Genomic DNA, 16,482 nt, shown 5'->3' with positions numbered 1-16,482 from the left:
TGCTTTCATTTATGCATATTATTCAGTGGCTCCCCACTTCCTACAAAATGAAGTTCAGCTCTTTGTTCTGACATGTAAAACATTTCAATATTTGACTTCAAACTTTATTTCCAAAGCAGGCCATGCTCCTCATCTCCACCCTGAGCTTGTGGTGTGTTCCTCACCTTGAAAGCTCTTCCTCTTTCTCTTCTTCAAATCTTGTGATTTTTAAAGTTACAGTTCAACTCCCACCCACTTCCCTTATGAAATCTTCCCTTATGCTTCTGGTGCCTTCCTCTGGCCTTGTCTTCATCACTGATTTTGGGTTTTAAACAACCACTATTATGTACTAACAGTACTTGTGCCCCCCCCCCGCTTTTTTTTTTTTGAGAAGTGTTCTACGAAGGCAAAGTTAGGTTTCTTACAGCAGGAAGGGAGATGCACACAGAGAAGTGGGAATCTCAGGAAATGGAGTTTTGCTCCTGTTGCCCAGGGTGGAGTGCAATGGTGCAATCTTGGCTCACTGCAACCTCTGCCTCCCGGGTTCAAGTGATTCTCCTGCCTCAGCCTCCTGAGTAGCTGGGATTACAGGTGCCGCCATCACGCCCAGCTGATTTTTGTATTTTCAGTAGAGACTGGGTTTTGCCATGTTGGCCAGGCTGCTCTCGAACTACTGACCTCAGGTGATCCACCTGCCTTGGTCTCCCAAAGTGCTGGGATTACAGGTGTGAGCCACTGTGCCCGACCTTGTGTCTCTTAACCGAATGGGAATTACCTTTGATGCCTGGCACAATCCTGAGAATTACAAAATTTGAGTGAGTATAAAATTATAAGCATATGCTAGTATTACCTTACCTCTGACCTATTTTACTTTATTTGTACAGTTTTTCTATCTACAGAAATAGTATAACTAAAGGCCATATTTACTATTGCTTAAGTGTCTCTCATTCTCTTTTGAAGCTAACTGATCTTGCTGTTGTCTCCATTTAATGCATACTCTTCATTGTGCAACTGAAATATACAGAGTCTGGAATTTTCCTCAAACCAGGGACTAATTCCCTTTAATTTCATCAAGTCTTAGGTAAGTTCCTGTGTTTTGTGATAAATGCATTTTTACCTTCCTTTTAATGGAATATTTGAATGTTCAATTTCTCCAAAAATACAGAACTTTAAAAAACCCAAAAAACAGTAAGGTCTTTCTTTCATTGAGTTTGATGTTTATTGTTTTTCTCTCCTTTCTCCAAGCACAGGGGAAGAGGTATAAAAGCAGAGGGATACATGCTTTTGAAAAGCCACCCTGGGCTAGATGCAGAAAAGCAGAAATTATGGTGCTAGCTTCCTTTACTGCATAGGCAGTTTAGCTCTGCTTAAGACTATTGTACTTGAGTCCTAAGTTTACAAATCTAGGGAAATCATGCTTACAAATGAGCAAGGTTTTCTTTTTGCATATAACAGCACCAATTACTTATTAAACACCTACTATATGTCAGACACAATGTTGGTTGCTTTATATGTTACCTAATTTTCATGATCAAATGTATCATGATTCCCATTTTACAAATGAGGAAACCGAGGCTTAGAGATGCTAAGTAACTTGAACAACTGGTAAATGGCAGAGCTGGAGTTTGGATGCAGAACTGATTCCAAAGCCTATGCTCTTTTCTCTACATCTTGCACTGTTGGTGTCTTTTAGTGGCAGGAATTCTCACTGGGGAATGTTGGGGTTTGCATTTATAACTCTGGCAGCTAAAGGGAAGGACAGAATAATAATAAAAAAGTTCCACTGTATCTGGGGAGGCTTACCAGACCCCTTCCCCTATGCACAGTTGCTCCAGGCTTTGTTATTAGATGTTCCTCACTCTGACAATTTACATTTCAGTATACACTAAATTTGGCACTGTCCCTTTTGTTATGAAACATCTGATCACTTCTGTCTGGGTAGGTGGGGAGGAGGGCTGAGAAGTTTTTATCTTTGTCAAGGCCCAGGATGAAAACACCAGGAAGTAAATCAATGCAATACCATACATTTTATATTTAAAAATATATGTAGTATATTTTATATTTAATATTAATATATAACATATAATATATAAACATTATTTAATATTATATATTTTATATATATTAGAAATTCTACCCTGTAAAAATACATTTCTCAGAGGGGCCAATGGGAGTGGGGGGAGGGTGATACATTTATCACACAAGATGAAACTTACATAAGATTAGATATCTGTATAATCTTAGTGCTGTGCTGATATATAAATTCCAAGTTTCAGCTGTTAGTTACTTATTTGAAGATCAAAAGAAGGAAATTTCAGTGTGACAAGAATGTTGACAATCCCTGTGCTTTCTCTACTAGGATCTAGTTCCACCGTGCTCTTCCAGGGAAGGATGTAGCTGTGTATGCAGGTTTTAGTTGGACAGTCATCTTTTTCTAGTCACATTACCTGTGGCAGTTTCCCAGTCGCTGTTCTGTGTGTTAGGATCACGGGAGGAGAGAAATGGTTATTCTTCCTTCACCATTTTTTCCACACTTAAGATAATTTAATATACTGTGTTTTCTAGTTAGTATTTAATTTGTGTAATAGTCTAGAGATTGCTATACAGATTTAATGTGTTTTACACTTAGTTGGGCAAAAGCTTATTAGTATCTACCACCAACCAGATCTAACTACATAAATATGTATTACATAATTATATTAAGGATGATTTGTGGGTTTTGAGTGTGAACCCTAAAAATCTGAGCCAGGTCCCAGTTAATTTAGAAAGTTTATTTTGCCAGGGTTGAAGATAAGTGCCCATGATACAGCCTCAGGAAGTTGTGACGTGTCCAAGGTGGTCAGAGCAGTTTGGTTTTATACACTTCAGGAAGACATGAGATATCAACCAGCGTATGTAAGATGAACACTGGTTTGGTCCAGAAAAGGTGGAACAATTCGAAGCAAAGGAGGGACAACTCAAAACAGGGAGGGGCTTCCAGGTTTTAGGAAGAGACAAATCACTGCATTCTTTTGAGTTTCTGATTACCCTTTCCAAAGGAGGCAATCAGATATGATCTCAGTGAGCAGAGGAGTGACTGAGTAGAATGGGAGGCAGGTTTGCCCTAAGCAGTTCCCGGAAGCTTGACTTTTTCCTTTAGCTTAGTGATTTTGGGGCCCCAAGATTTTCCTTTCACATGAGTTAACTGTCCACTCTTGTGAAATATCATTAAATATTAGCATATCTGAAATGTTTCCATATGGCTGGGTGCAGTGGCTCACACCTGTAATCCCAGCACTTTGGGAGGCTGAGGCCCAAGGAACACTTGAGCCCAGGAGTTTGACACCAGCCTGGACAACACAGTGAGACTCCATCTCTACAAAAAATAAAATTGGCCAGGGGTGGTGGCACATGTCTGTGGTCCCAGCTACTTGGGAGGCTAAGGGAGGAGGATCACTTGGGCCCAGGAGGTTGAGGCTGTAGTGAGCCATGATAGTGCTACTGCTCTCCAGTCTGGGGGCAGAGCTAGACCCTGTCTCAAAATTAATCAGCAAACAATGACAACAAATAAATGAGATGTCTCTATAGATCACTTTTTTAGATCTATAGTTTTAGATCTATAATTTAGTGATTTTTTAAGAAACACTAAATTAATTAATTGAGATGGAGTCTTGCTCTGTTGCCCAGGCTGGAGTGCAGTGGTACGATATTGGCTCACTGCAGCCTCCATCTCCGGGGTTCAAGCGATTCTGCCTCAGCCTCTCAAGTAGCTGGGACTACAGGCATGCGGCACCATGCCCGGCTAATTTTTGTATTTTTAGTAGAGACCGGGTTTCGCCATATTCGTCAGGCGGGTCTGGAACTCCTGACCTCAGGTGATCCGCCCGCCTCGACCTCCCAAAGTGCTGGGATTACAGGTGTGAGCTACCGCTCCTGGCCTAAAAACACTAAATTTAAGTAAGCAACTGGGGTGCAGTTTTGTCACTGACAGTTACAGTGCTGTAGAAAGAACCCATATCTGGAATCTGCCTTTAGCCTCAGCTCTGCCTCTTGTTTTTTTTACCTTGGAAAAGTCACTTCACCTGTTTTCTCATCTATATAGGATGAAGATCATAATTTCTATTACATAGTGTTCTTAAGAGACTGAATGACGGAAATTAAAAGAAGTGTTCTACGAAGGCAAAGTTAGGTTTCTTACAGCAGGAAGGGAGATGCGTACAGAGAAGTGGGAATCTCAGGAGACAGATGTGGCCAGGGGCTTTTTATGGGGGTTGGGCTAAGCATTATTAGTCAAGAAGCTGAACTGCTATATATGGTAGATCTTGAATACAATTTCTCCAAAATAACCTATTTCCTCCCCAAACCCAAACTTCCTCAACTGGGATCAAACTCAATCCTGCAGCATGTTCTGAGATTCTGTACTCGCCTCACTTCTCCCAATATTGTAAATTTTGGAGGAACCATTCCTCATCATCCATGTTTGCATCCTCCACACTGTTCATAGTTAAGTGCTTAGCACGTTTGCTATTGGGCAAGATCCTCAAATGCGAGGCGGACGTCAGAATAGTCAGGTTAGCGACTAACTGCTCGTGGTGGATAATTCAAAGTCAATTTGAAAGTTCATCCTTTCCCCCAAAGGCAAAAACAGGCGTTCCTTTTCTTAAAAGAGAATTTTAAACAGAATTGGGTCTCTGGTGTCCAACCTAAAGCCCTCAAAGAAAGAGGGTCACGGTTGGGGGTGGGGGCGATGGGGGACACTGAACCCTCTTCTGGTTGCGCCTTGCCCTGAGCCCCTGGCTAGAAGCCTGGCGCGCTCCCAACGCGAATCGGTGACTCCGCAGGCCGCGCAGTGCGGAGGTGCCCGTCCCACCCTCCCCCTTGGGGGGTGCGGGCTCCATTTCTCCGAGCCGCTGGGGTCGGCTTCTGGTCTTGAGATGCGGATGAAGTGGTGTGAAGGGTTGGGCTTTTTTTTTTGTTCCTAAAAATGCAACGAACAAAAAAAAAAGTACAACAATCCAAACCCAACCATCTTAATTGCACGGCAGCTTAACTGGGAGACTTTCTTCCCGGGCGGCCCCACCCGGGACGGCGCCGTTTCAGTCGAGCCCACCGTCTGGGCGAACAGCGTCCACTTCCCGGAGCCGCGGCCCAGCCCCTGCAGGAGGGTTTCGGGCGCGCGCAGGCCTCTGGAAGGGAGAAAAGCCCGCAGCCCGGCCCTCCCCCTCCCAGGCGGCCCGCGCGCGTGGACGGCGGGAGCCGGCGGCGGTTGGAGACGCCGGAAGGAGCGCGGTCTCACCTCCCGGCTCCCTCCGCTGGGGCTAGGCGCGGCGGGGAAGGCGGGACAGAGCGAAGCGGACCGGGGAGGCGGGGCCCGAGGTGCAGGCGGAGGCGGCGACGGGGAAGGGGGAAGGCGAAAGGGGAAGGGGGGAGGGCAGCGGAGGGGGGGCGGGCGACGGGGAAGGGGGGGAGAAGGGGGGAGGAGAGGGGGGGGGGGGGACGGGGGGGGGGAGGGGAGGAGGGGAGGGGAAGGGGGACGGGGGAGGGGAATGGGGAGGGGGGAGGAGGGGAGGGGGCGGGGCTCGCCGGAGACGCGAGTCCATTTTGCGGCTGTGCCTGGCGCGTACCATACGGTCCCCACGGCTGGAGGACAGGCGGTCGCGCTGCCTCTCCCACTCGCCGGAGGTCGGAGATAAGTACCCGCCGCCCGGCTCCTCTCGGGAAAGCGGGGTGGTCCTCGAACCTGCAGCGAGGGTGGGGACTTGCCCAGGTCAGCAGGGAACTGCGTGGGGGGAGCTGGCGAAGGCCGTCTGAGCTCCAGTCCCGGCAGCGCGGCGGAAACCAGCGGGGCACTGTCACGGGCATGGGGAGGAGCGGCTTGCGGTGGGCGCCGGGGCAGTGTGTGTGTGGTCCAGAAAACCTGCTCTGCCCGGAGCCTTTCCGGCCCTGCTACCAGCGTCTCCACATTCCCTAGGAAAGAAAAGACGGGTGTGGGCCGTAGGTTAGAGCGCGCCGCCAGCGTCTGTCGCTGACCTGGAGAGGTTGCATGGCGCCGGGGGAGGGCGCCCTAACCGAGAAGCTGCTTAATACAAAGAGCTCCAGGTTCCTGGCGTTTCACCAGGTCTAAACAGCCTGGCTTTATTTTTGGGGGCGATTGAAAAAATTGAGGGTCAAGATTGGGGTCCTGTGCAAATAAATGCGTTAATACTGTTCTTTTTCTTCTCTCTTTGCAGTAGCCTGTAGTTCGTTAGTCAAAACGTGAAAAAAAAGACCTGCTTTGCCCTGGGAAATAGTAACCCTGCCAAATACATCAGCTTATAGGAGACAGAGGTAAAATACTACAATAATTTTCCTGTGTTATCCTTTTTTTTTTTAAATACCCAATTTCAGTAGGCCCCAGAACCTTCCAAAATGGAACTGTGTGCAGAATAAGTATGTTCCCATCCACTTTTCATTGGTGGTCTTTGTTCTTTTCATATTTTGTTAAAACTTAGAAAAATAGAATCCACGTTTAGCATCTATTTATGTGGTATTTATCTTAAATATATCCAAACATTTATATTGCAAAAGAAGAAAAGAGCTTCCACACTTTTTTCCTAGTTTTTTTTCCCTTCTCCTATGCTTAGGGAATTGTCAGGCTGCGAGGGCTTATAGAACAGGGCTTGAGTTTTCTAGAGACCTTTATATAGTAGGCATTTTTAATGCAGAATTTTATTTACATAGGCACTCCTTCTAGTAGAACTTGATGGAGCTGTTAACTGACTATACTTCCTTCTTGCACAATGGGAGCTTCCCTATCCTTCCCTAAAAATAAAATTTTTTTTTTTTCCTTTCTACCAGCTGGCTTACTAAACCTCCCTGGGAAGTCCTTGCCTAACACCGGGCTGTTCTGTTCATTCTATACATTTATGATAGGTTATCTGGCCTTAATTCTGCCACAGCTTTTGTTCAGATACGCTCATTTTCATGACACTGCTTTGTACCTGATACCCTATGTAATATGTATTTTGCCTTGCCTTGAAATCACAGTTCAAGTTTAGAACCTTTTCTTGCTTGATACACTGGTGCTTCACAATAACACCTTAAATGTGTAGAGTTTGCATATATGTAATTAAACCTTAAGTTTGTATAGTTTTGTAGTTTATGGAATTCTCACACATTACTGTAATACAGGAGTTATTGAAAAATTATTTTTAGGCAGCTAGAAAGGGTAAAAGAGTTCTCGGTGGAATTTTCCTTTAATAAAAAGCAGCTCCCGGCCGGTGACTTTGGGAAGTTGAGGTCAGGAGTTCAAATAGCCTGGCCAATATGGGGAAATCCCATCTCTACTAAAAATACAGAAATTAGCTGGGGATGGGGGTGTGCACACCTGTAATCCCAGCTACTTGGGAGGCTGAGGCAGAACCACCACTTGAACCCAGGAGGCAGAGGTTGCAGTGAGGCGAGATCGCGCCACTGCACTCTTAGACTGGGCAACAGAGTGAGACTCTGGTTACCAAAAAAAAAAAAGCCCCCAAACCATTTATTTTCTAACAGAAGGCAGCCTGAAAAGTCAGGCTGCAAGCAGAAATATGCAGGCTAGAAGCTTTTGTATGTAAATGTCGCCAGCTATATCTGGAAGCCAGGTACATTCAGTATGGGGTTTCTTGCTTCCTTTTCCTTGTCGCCCTATGTGGGTGTCTTGGCGATCACTAGGTAAAACCACAGGTGCAGGTGTCATGGTGGCCCCAGATAGAAGCTATATTTGCATAACAAAAAATTAGGGTGGGAGGGTCAGTCTTTAGCTGGGCTATGTAAATGGTACACCTGGTCAAACCAATCCCCTGGGCTCTGTAAATCACCACCTCCTTGCTCTGTACAAAATTGATTGCGTTTCACCTCAAACCCAGAGACCCTCTCTTGGGTGACCTTTCTCAGCATGAGGAACGTTTCTCTGTTAAACTTTCCGCTCCTAAACCCACTCGTGTGTGTCCATGTCCTGAATTCTTTCTTGGCTCAAGACAACTACGGGTGTATCCCCCAGACAATGGAGCCATTTCATTATGAAGTAAATACTATAAAATTCGTTTTTTAATTTTTTTCCAAGAGATGGGATTCTCAACTGTGTCTTGAACTGGGCTTAAGTGATCTTCCTGCTTCAGCCCTCTGAGTAGCTGGGACTACAAGTGTGTGGCACCATTCCCAGATATAAAAATCCTAATTTTATGAAGGATAAAACTGGTTCTTGAACACAGGTACTCAAAAGCAGGTTTTGTGCTTTCCCCTTCACTGGAGAGCCTGTTAAACCTAGTTTGTAAAAACTGCAAAATTTTAGAAGGGATTTTAGAGTACTTATGATTAAACCTCTTCATTTTATGAATAAGAATACTGAGTTCTTGACTCACTTTCTAGATATAGTGCTAAGGTCTAAGAATTAGAAAACTCAGGCTCTGTGATGCCTAGTTTGCTGTGTACAACTGATAAGTCTCCATTTTTTGAGTGCTGGGGGTGTCTTAGTTTTTTTGACTCCTAAAGTTAGGTGTTTTGATGATTTCTAAGATGTTTTTAAGCCCAGTATTTCTATTCCTACCCCATAAATTTTATTACCATTTATTGCCTATATATATGTATATATAGGTAAGACACAGATGCAGACTAGTGTTAACTGCCTTAAACTTTTATATTTTAAACTCGAGTAGGTATGGTAACAAGTGTGTCTTATTCTTGGTTTTTTACTAAGTCCTATAAAAGTAAGGTTTTCTTGTAAGGTTAGGAACTGCATCAAGAGGTGGACCACTCTAATACATCATTGGTTAGAGTTCATAAAGTGATATAAACCCTTTCTAGAGAGAAACCTAGTCATCTTTTCAAGAGCCTTAAAAATGTCCTTACTGTGGCCGGGCGCGGTGGCTCACACCTGTAATCCCAGCACTTTGGGAGGCCGAGGCGGGCAGATCATGAGGTCAGGAGATCGAGACCATCCTGGCTAACATGGTGAAACCTCATCTCTACTAAAAAATAAAAAAAAAAAATTAGCCGGGCGTGGTGGCAGGCGCCTATAGTCCCAGCTATTTGGGAGGCTGAGGCAGGAGAATGGCATGAACCTGGGAGGCACAGCTTGCAGTGAGCCGAGATCGCGCCACTGCACTCCAGTCTGGCGACAGAGCGAGACTCCGTCTCCAAAAAAAGAAAAAAAAAGGCCTTATTGTTTGACCCAGAAGTACATTTAAAGGAATTGTCTTAGGAAATAATACGAGCTGTGGAGCAAGACTTTTCTCTATAAGGTGTTTATCTAAATGTTACAATACCCAAAAAATAAATTAAACCCACAAACAAAACAACACAACAAGAAGAACAAACTCATAAATAAGCAATAAGAAAGCATATCCACAACATGGACTGTCATGTTTTTCTAGAATATATAATGATAGGGGAAAGGCATGTAATAAAATAAGGGGACAAGATACAAAATTGTATTATGCTAGTAGTTTTGTTAAAATGTGTGCACATGCACAGACACATAGGATTGGAATAAAGACACCAAAATAATAGTAGTGGTGATTTCTTGCTGATGTGATTATGGGTGGCTTTTTCTCTGTATTTTCTGAATTTTCTATAATGAAAAGAAGTTGCTTTTATAATTTAAGAAGACACAAAAGCTAGTTGCATGGATAACTTCGATTTCAGTATGGTGTCAATATTTTATGGTTTTAATTGTGGTAAGAACATTCAACATGAGACCTGTCCTCTGCACAAATTTCTAAGTGTACAGTACAGCAGTGTTAACTATAGACATGAACAGATCTCTGAAACTTATTTTTATGTGACTTTTATAAGGTATTTATCATACCTTCTAGAATAACAGCACCTGGCCGGGTGCAGTGACTCTGGCCCATAATCGCAGCACTGCGGGAGGCTGAGGCGGGCAGATCACCTGAGGTCAGGAGCTCGAGACCACCCTGGCCAAAATGGTAAAACTCTGTCTCTACTAAAAATACAAAGAATTAGCTGGGCATGGTGGCAAGTGCCTGTAATCCTTGCTAATTAGGAGGCTGAGGCAGGAGAATCGCTTGAACCCAGGAGGCAGAGGTTGCAGTGAGCCAAGATCACACCATTGCATTCCAACTTGGGTGACAAGAGCACAAACTCTGTCTCAAAAAAAAAGCAAGCAGGAAAGAGTCAAGGCTAAACTGTGGTACAGAGAAGAGAATGAAGGAAAAGGAAAAAGTTTTTCTTAGTGCTCTGAACTAGTGAGGTAATGAATGGCCTGGTTTATATTTTTGAGAATTTCATCTTAGTCTGACAACCCTTTGTGAACTCTCTGAGTAGATGAACTTTCCAAGCCTAGTGAACCTTCTGTACTAGCTCTATTTTGCCTTGTCAGGGTCCCTGCTAGAAATATCTTGGAAATTTTAACTATTCATTCTAGGATAATGCCAGAAAAGGTTGGTTACTTTCTGTCTTATATGGACACATGGGTAACTTTTATATTGTTTGCAAAAGCCACATAATTACTTTAGATACTATGTGTAATGTATTAATTTTCATATTTAGAGGTATCTGAAACCTGATGTTTCTTACTTTGTCCTGTGTTGATCATATACATCACAGAGGTGCTATATGTAATATATTAATTTTCATTTTTAGAGATTATATCTGAAACCTGATCTCTGTATCTTACTTTGTCCTGTTTTGATCATATAAGTCACCGGGACAGTCTCTAAAAGAATGAAGAGTAATGACACATTGATATAGAGTATTTAAAATAAAAACTTTATAAGTAATTTTCATATACCTTTTAAAATAGCTATACAAATGAGGAGAGAAACTAGTATGTATAAGGCGTTTGTCAGAGGTTACAGACTGAGAGCCAGACAAGTATGTCAGTCTCCTCACAGGTCTGGATTTAGAGACTTCCAGTAATACATTTAAAAAAAAAATTTATGAAAGATGAAACCATAGGCTGGTCATGATGACTCATGCTTGTAATCCCAGCACTTTTGGGAGGCCAAGGCAGGAAGATACTTGAGGCCAGGAGTTTGAGGCCAGCCTGGCCAACATGGTGAAAACCCTGTCTCTACTAAAAACATAAAAATGAGCCTGACGTGGTGGCAGGCACCTGTAATCTCAGCTACTTGGGAGGATGAGGCAGGAGAATCGCTTGAACCCAGAAAGTGGAGGCTGCAGTGAGATGAGATCGCACCACTGCACTCCAGCCTGGGCGACAGAGCAAGACTGTCTAAAAACAAAAACCAAAACCATACTACAGCAGATTAAACTTCTTATGAGGCTTATATTTAGCTCTTTTCAAAGTTTTACTTTTTAAACTCAATATGGTTTTCTTATAATTGGCTCTTTAGTTTTTCCATCCATTTTATTGTGAAAATGTTCAAACAGAGAAAACTCAGAAGAATATTACAGTAAGTATTCTTATATCCTCTACCTAGATTTTAATAGTTGTTAATTAGACCCTTACTTAGTTTCAAGAAAACATTTATTAATGGATCTCTCTCTCCTTTTTTTTTTTTTTTTTTTGAGATGGAGTCTCACTCTGTCGTTCAGGCTAGAATGCAGTGGTGAGATCTTGGCTCACTACAACCTCTGCCACCTGGGTTCAAGTGGTTCTCCTGCCTCAGCCTCCTGAGTAGCTGGGATTACAGGCGCCTGCCACCGCGTCCAGCTAATTTTTGTATTTTTAGTAGAGACAGGGTTTCACCATCTTGGCCAGGCTGGTCTTGAACTCCTGACCTCATGATCCACCCGGCTCAGCCTTCCAAAGTGCTGGGATTACATGCATGAGCCAATGCACCTGGCCTAATGGATCTCATACTGATATATAGTAAGGTGCAGTGGCTCATGACTGTAGTCTCAGCTACTCTGGAGGCTGAGATGGGAGAATATAGTACACTATTTGAAGATAAGATTAGTGTGCTCAGAGGAAATGATTTTTTTTTAATGAGCCATTTTATTATAGGAATTATTTCGAAGTAACATTTGTGACTCTCAGTTCAGTAAAGCTTAGCATAATTTAATGTCTATGAAGTGAGTTTCAATGTTTGCTGTCTAGCCACCTGATAGGTACTTTTTGAAATTCTTGCATTCAAAGATGCCTCAAAGCAGGAAGGAAATTTGGGTTAAATCCTTAAGATAAAAGCATAATATATTTATTGACTTTTCTTTTTGCTTCCTAATGGGATATGAAAAAAAAAAAGAGTAATATTTTGAACAACTTTATTATATTGCTAACAGCCAGTGGAATTTAAAGACCTCAATAGGAAAGTTTCTTTTACTAATAGATTTTATAAGGAGAAAATTAACTTTTGTTTCAGAGTAAATGAATGAGTACCTTTTGCAGTATAATCATTTTAGGTTGATCTCTTGAAAGAATTTCTAGAAGGAAGAAGTCCAATACATATATATTAACTCTACTATATTATTACACCTTAACTTTGTAAGTATTGGCTTTTCCATTTTTATTATTTTAGTGATTGTGTTATGGTTTTCATTTATACAAGCTGTTGTTGCCAAATACTAATTGAGGTAGGATTGATAAAGCACTTTTTATAATCCTTGTTTGTGGATAGCTTGACAATTTGTTAAAAAAAAAATAAATCTGTAGTGGTGGTATTGCAACTTTGTTAAAAATAAAACTAAATCAAAAAGTGAATTTCATTGTATGTAAATTTAAAAGTATATTAGAAAATATCAATATGGCAGGAGAACAAGGTTGACTTTTTTCCCGCAACTAGTGTTTACTACCACCTCTCTGGAAACTTTAAAAAGTGAAACTTTAAAAAGTTGTCAGCTTTTAAAACTGTTGGTGTAAAACATTTGGGAAGTTTTTAATTAGTGGGAAAAAGGTATTTGTGCTTCAAAATTTGAGACTTTTCTAAGTATTCAGAAACATTCAAAGGAAGAAATGAATTTTGGAAAACTTGTTTGCCTTTATGTGCTTAATCTGACTTTACTTAAAGTTGAAATTTGAACAGTGAATATTAATTTTGTTTACATAAAGTTTTTTGACTTCTATATTGGAGAAAAAACTAGCTTGAGGCCAGGTGCAGTGGCTTATGCCCGTATAATCAGCACTTTGGGAGGCTGAGTCCAGATCGCTTGAGCTCAGGAGTTTGAGGCCAGCCTGGGCAACATGCCAAAACATCATCTATACCAAAAAAAAAAAAAAAAAGTACAAAAATTAACTGGAAATGGTAGCATGTGCCTGTAGTATCATGAGGTGGGAGGCTCACCTGAGCCTGGGGAGGTCAAAGCTACAGTGAGCTGTGTTAGGGCCACTGCATTCCAGCCTGGGCAACAGAGTGATACTCTCTCAAAACAACAAAACAGGGCACGTTGGCTCATGCCTGTAATCACAGTACGTTAGGAGGCTGAGGTGGGTGGATCATTTGAGGTCAGGAGTTCAAGACCAGCCTGGCCAACATAACGAAACCCTGTCTCTACTAAAAACACAAAAATTAGCCAGGTGGTAGTGGCACATGCCTGTAATCTGAGCTACACGGGAGGCTGAGGCAAGAGAATCGCTTGAGCCTAGGAGGCGGAGGTTGCTGGTGGGGAGGTTGCCAGTGAGCCAAGATGGCGCCACTGCACTCCAGTCTGGGTGACAGACTGAGACCCTGTCTTGGGGAAAAAAAAAAAAAAAAAAAGGCCAGGTGCGGTGGCTTATGCATGTAATCCCAGCACTTTGGGAGGCCTAGGAGAGCAGATCACCTGAGGTCAGGAGTTCGAGACCAGCCTGACCAACGTGATGGAACCCTATCTCTACTAAAAATACAAAAATTAGCCAGGTGTGGTGGTGGGCACCTGTAATCCCAGCTACTCAGGAGGCTGAGGCAGGAGAATCGCTTGAACCCAGGAGGCAGACGTTGCCGTGAGCCAAGATGGCGCAATTACACTCCAGCCTGGTCGACAGGAGCAAGACTCCCTCTCAAAAGAAAAGAAAAGAAAAAAAAAGAAACCCCGAAAAAGAGGCGGAGGGGATGTATGCTTTTTTAGTTCAGGTCAAAGGAGTAAGCTGGGTGGATTATTTCAGATTTTGTGTTAGCCGTACTTTAAGATTCTGTAAGTTAATTTGCTGTGAAGAGTACCTTTTATTTATGAGATTAAAAGCTTTAACTTATCCTTTAAAACTTTGGAGGCAACAAAGATGTCTACCAAGGTTTCTTGGATCAGGTATTCATCTTGTGGAAGTGGTCACATAGTTTTGTCTTAGAGAAAGTTTTGAGTATAAAGAGAAGGCATAGGCAGGGCGTGTTGGCTCACACCTGTAATCCCAGCACTTTGGGAGGCCGAGGCGGGTGGATCACCTGAGGTCAGGAGTTCGAGACCAGCCTGGCCAACATGGCGAAACCCCATCTCTACTAAAAATACAAAAATTAGCTTGGCATGGTTGTAGGTGCCTGTAGTCCCAGCTACTCAGGGAGTCTAAGGCAGGAGAATCACTTGAACCTGGGAGGCAGAGGTTGCAGTGAGTTGTGATCACGCCACTGCACTCCAGCATGGGCAACAGTGCAAGACTCCATCTCCAAAACAAAACAAAACAAAACAAACAAAAAAAGACACAAAACTAAAGGAAGAAGAGAAAAGGAAATATTTAGATTTTTAATTTAATTTAATTTTTTTTGTGACAGAGTTTCGCTGTTGTGCGATTGCGGCTCACGGCAACCTCTGCCTCACGGGTTCAAGCGATTCTCCTGCCTCTGCCTCCTGAGTAGCTGGGATTGCAGGCATGCGCCACTACGCCTGTAATTTTGTATTTTTAGTAGAGACGGGGTTTCTCCATGTGGGCCGGGGCTGATTTCGAACTCCCAATCTCAGGTGATCTGCCCACCTTGGCCTCCCAAAGTGCTGGGATTACAGGTGTAAGCCACAGCGCCCGGCCAGAAATATTAGATTTTAAAGTGAATGAAAATAAGAATCTTTAAATTATAAACCAAAATTTGTAAGTTAAATCACTAAAAAGGAAACAAGAGGATCTATTGTAATTTTGATGCAATTTTTTTAGAAAAGAGACTTTCCAAATAGGTATTTTTTTTCCCTCTGGTTCATTTTAAGAGCTGTAAGTTGATCATGACCTTGGGATGACTTTATTATTTTAAGTTTTCCTGTGTGTGACATTTTCCTTTTCACTTTTGGTCACATTTGTTTGCCTGAAAATTCTTCTTGGCCCCTGTTTTGTATCCTCAATTTTCTTCATAGTTTCTCTTTGCCTTCGGTGTCCTTTTTCTCCTCCTCATCCCACCCAATCACTGGGTATGTTCTTTGTTTTCTTCTTATTTAATATGCTTGGATAGGATACTCTGGTATTAACATTGAAGTATTAACATTGCAAAGATGGGTAAATTAGGTTTATTTTATTGAGTGTTGCCCTTACCACTTTCCTGTTTCTATTGCCTTCTCAAAAATCTGGCCTTTGTGTAGAATTCTTAGGGAAAAGATGACAGTAATGGAAGTGAAAAAGTGTGGAGCAGGACTGGGGTTGGCAGATCATCAAAAGTTTGACTTCACTGTTCTGAAAATTTGTGTCTTACAGCTGCGTGGTGACCTTTCAGAAGACAAAATTTAGTCTTTATAGCCATTCTCTTCCCAATCCTTTTCAAAGGTTATATGATTTGTCATATCACAAAGGATTTTTCAGAAAAATCAGCTGTTACACCTTTTTTTGCAATATGACACTAAATTTGAGACAGAATAATCTTTGCTTTAGTTCTCCCTATGTTATATATTATAAATACATGTATCTTACAATCTAATATAAAGCCATAAACTGGCTGGGCGTGGTGGTTCACACCTGTAATCCCAGCACTCTGGGAAGCTGAGGTGGGTGGATCACTCGACGTCAGGAGTTTGAGACCAGTCTGGGCAACATGGTGAAACCCTGTCTCCAGAAAAAAATATAAAAATTAGCCAGGTGTGGTGGTGTGCGCCTGTAATTCCCAGCTACTCAGGAGGTTGAGGCAGGGGAATCGCTTGAACCCAGGAGGCAAGAGGTTGCAGTGAGCCGAGATTGTGCCACTGCACTCCAGTCTGGGTGACAGAGTGAGACTGTCTCAAAGTAAGTAAGTAAGTAAGTAAGTAAGTAAGTAAGTAAGTAAGTAAGTAAGTAAATAAATAAATAAATAAATAAATAAAAACTTAGGGCCCAGCGCGGTGGCTCGTGCCTGTAATCCCAGCACTTTGGGAGGCTGAGGCAGGTGGATCATTGAGGTCAGGAGTTCAAGACCAGCCTGTCCAAGATGGTGAAACCCCGTGTCTACTAAAAATACTACAAAATTAGCCAGGTGCGGTGGCAGGTGCCTGTAATCCCAGCTACTCGGGAGGCTGAGGCGGGAGAATCGCTTGAATCTGGGTGGCAGAGGTTGTGGTGAGCCGAGATTGCACCACCGCACCCCAGCCTGGGAGACAGAGTGAGACTCTGTCTCAAAAAAAAAAAAAAAAGGCCAGGCGCAGTGGCTTACCCCTGTAATCCCAGCACTTTGGGAGGCAGGTGGATCGCCTGAGGTCAGGAGTTTGAGACCAGCCTGGCCAACATGG

The 16,482-nt window shown here is 42.7% G+C and overlaps 1 protein-coding gene and 1 long non-coding RNA gene across 8 annotated transcripts in view; one reads left to right on the top strand and one right to left on the bottom strand.

The window, feature by feature from the left end:
* Window positions 1–16,482, top strand: part of TRIM13 (tripartite motif containing 13) — a 91,809-nt gene that overhangs the window by 61,750 nt on the left and 13,577 nt on the right. Inside the window, exons 1-2 of one of the 7 annotated variants that reach the window (XM_031934934.1) lie at window positions 1,018–1,060; window positions 6,189–6,285. The exons of 1 other annotated variant lie outside the window; for it this stretch is intronic. The gene's annotated coding sequence lies outside the window, so the exon portion shown is untranslated. 5 more of the 7 variants (XM_031934930.1, XM_031934931.1, XM_031934935.1 and 2 more) reach the window with 5 other exon arrangements.
* Window positions 5,579–15,786, bottom strand: LOC111523105. The gene is made up of 2 exons (XR_002725435.1): window positions 15,740–15,786; window positions 5,579–5,925 (listed from the first exon to the last, which is right to left on the bottom strand). It is a non-coding gene; the product is annotated as an uncharacterized LOC111523105 (long non-coding RNA).

This window comes from Piliocolobus tephrosceles, chromosome X (genome assembly GCF_002776525.5).
Source record: "Piliocolobus tephrosceles isolate RC106 chromosome X, ASM277652v3, whole genome shotgun sequence".
Lineage (NCBI taxonomy): Eukaryota > Metazoa > Chordata > Mammalia > Primates > Cercopithecidae > Piliocolobus > Piliocolobus tephrosceles.
The sequence above is the reverse complement of the archived record's forward strand: the minus strand, read 5'-3'. Positions and strand labels throughout refer to the sequence as shown.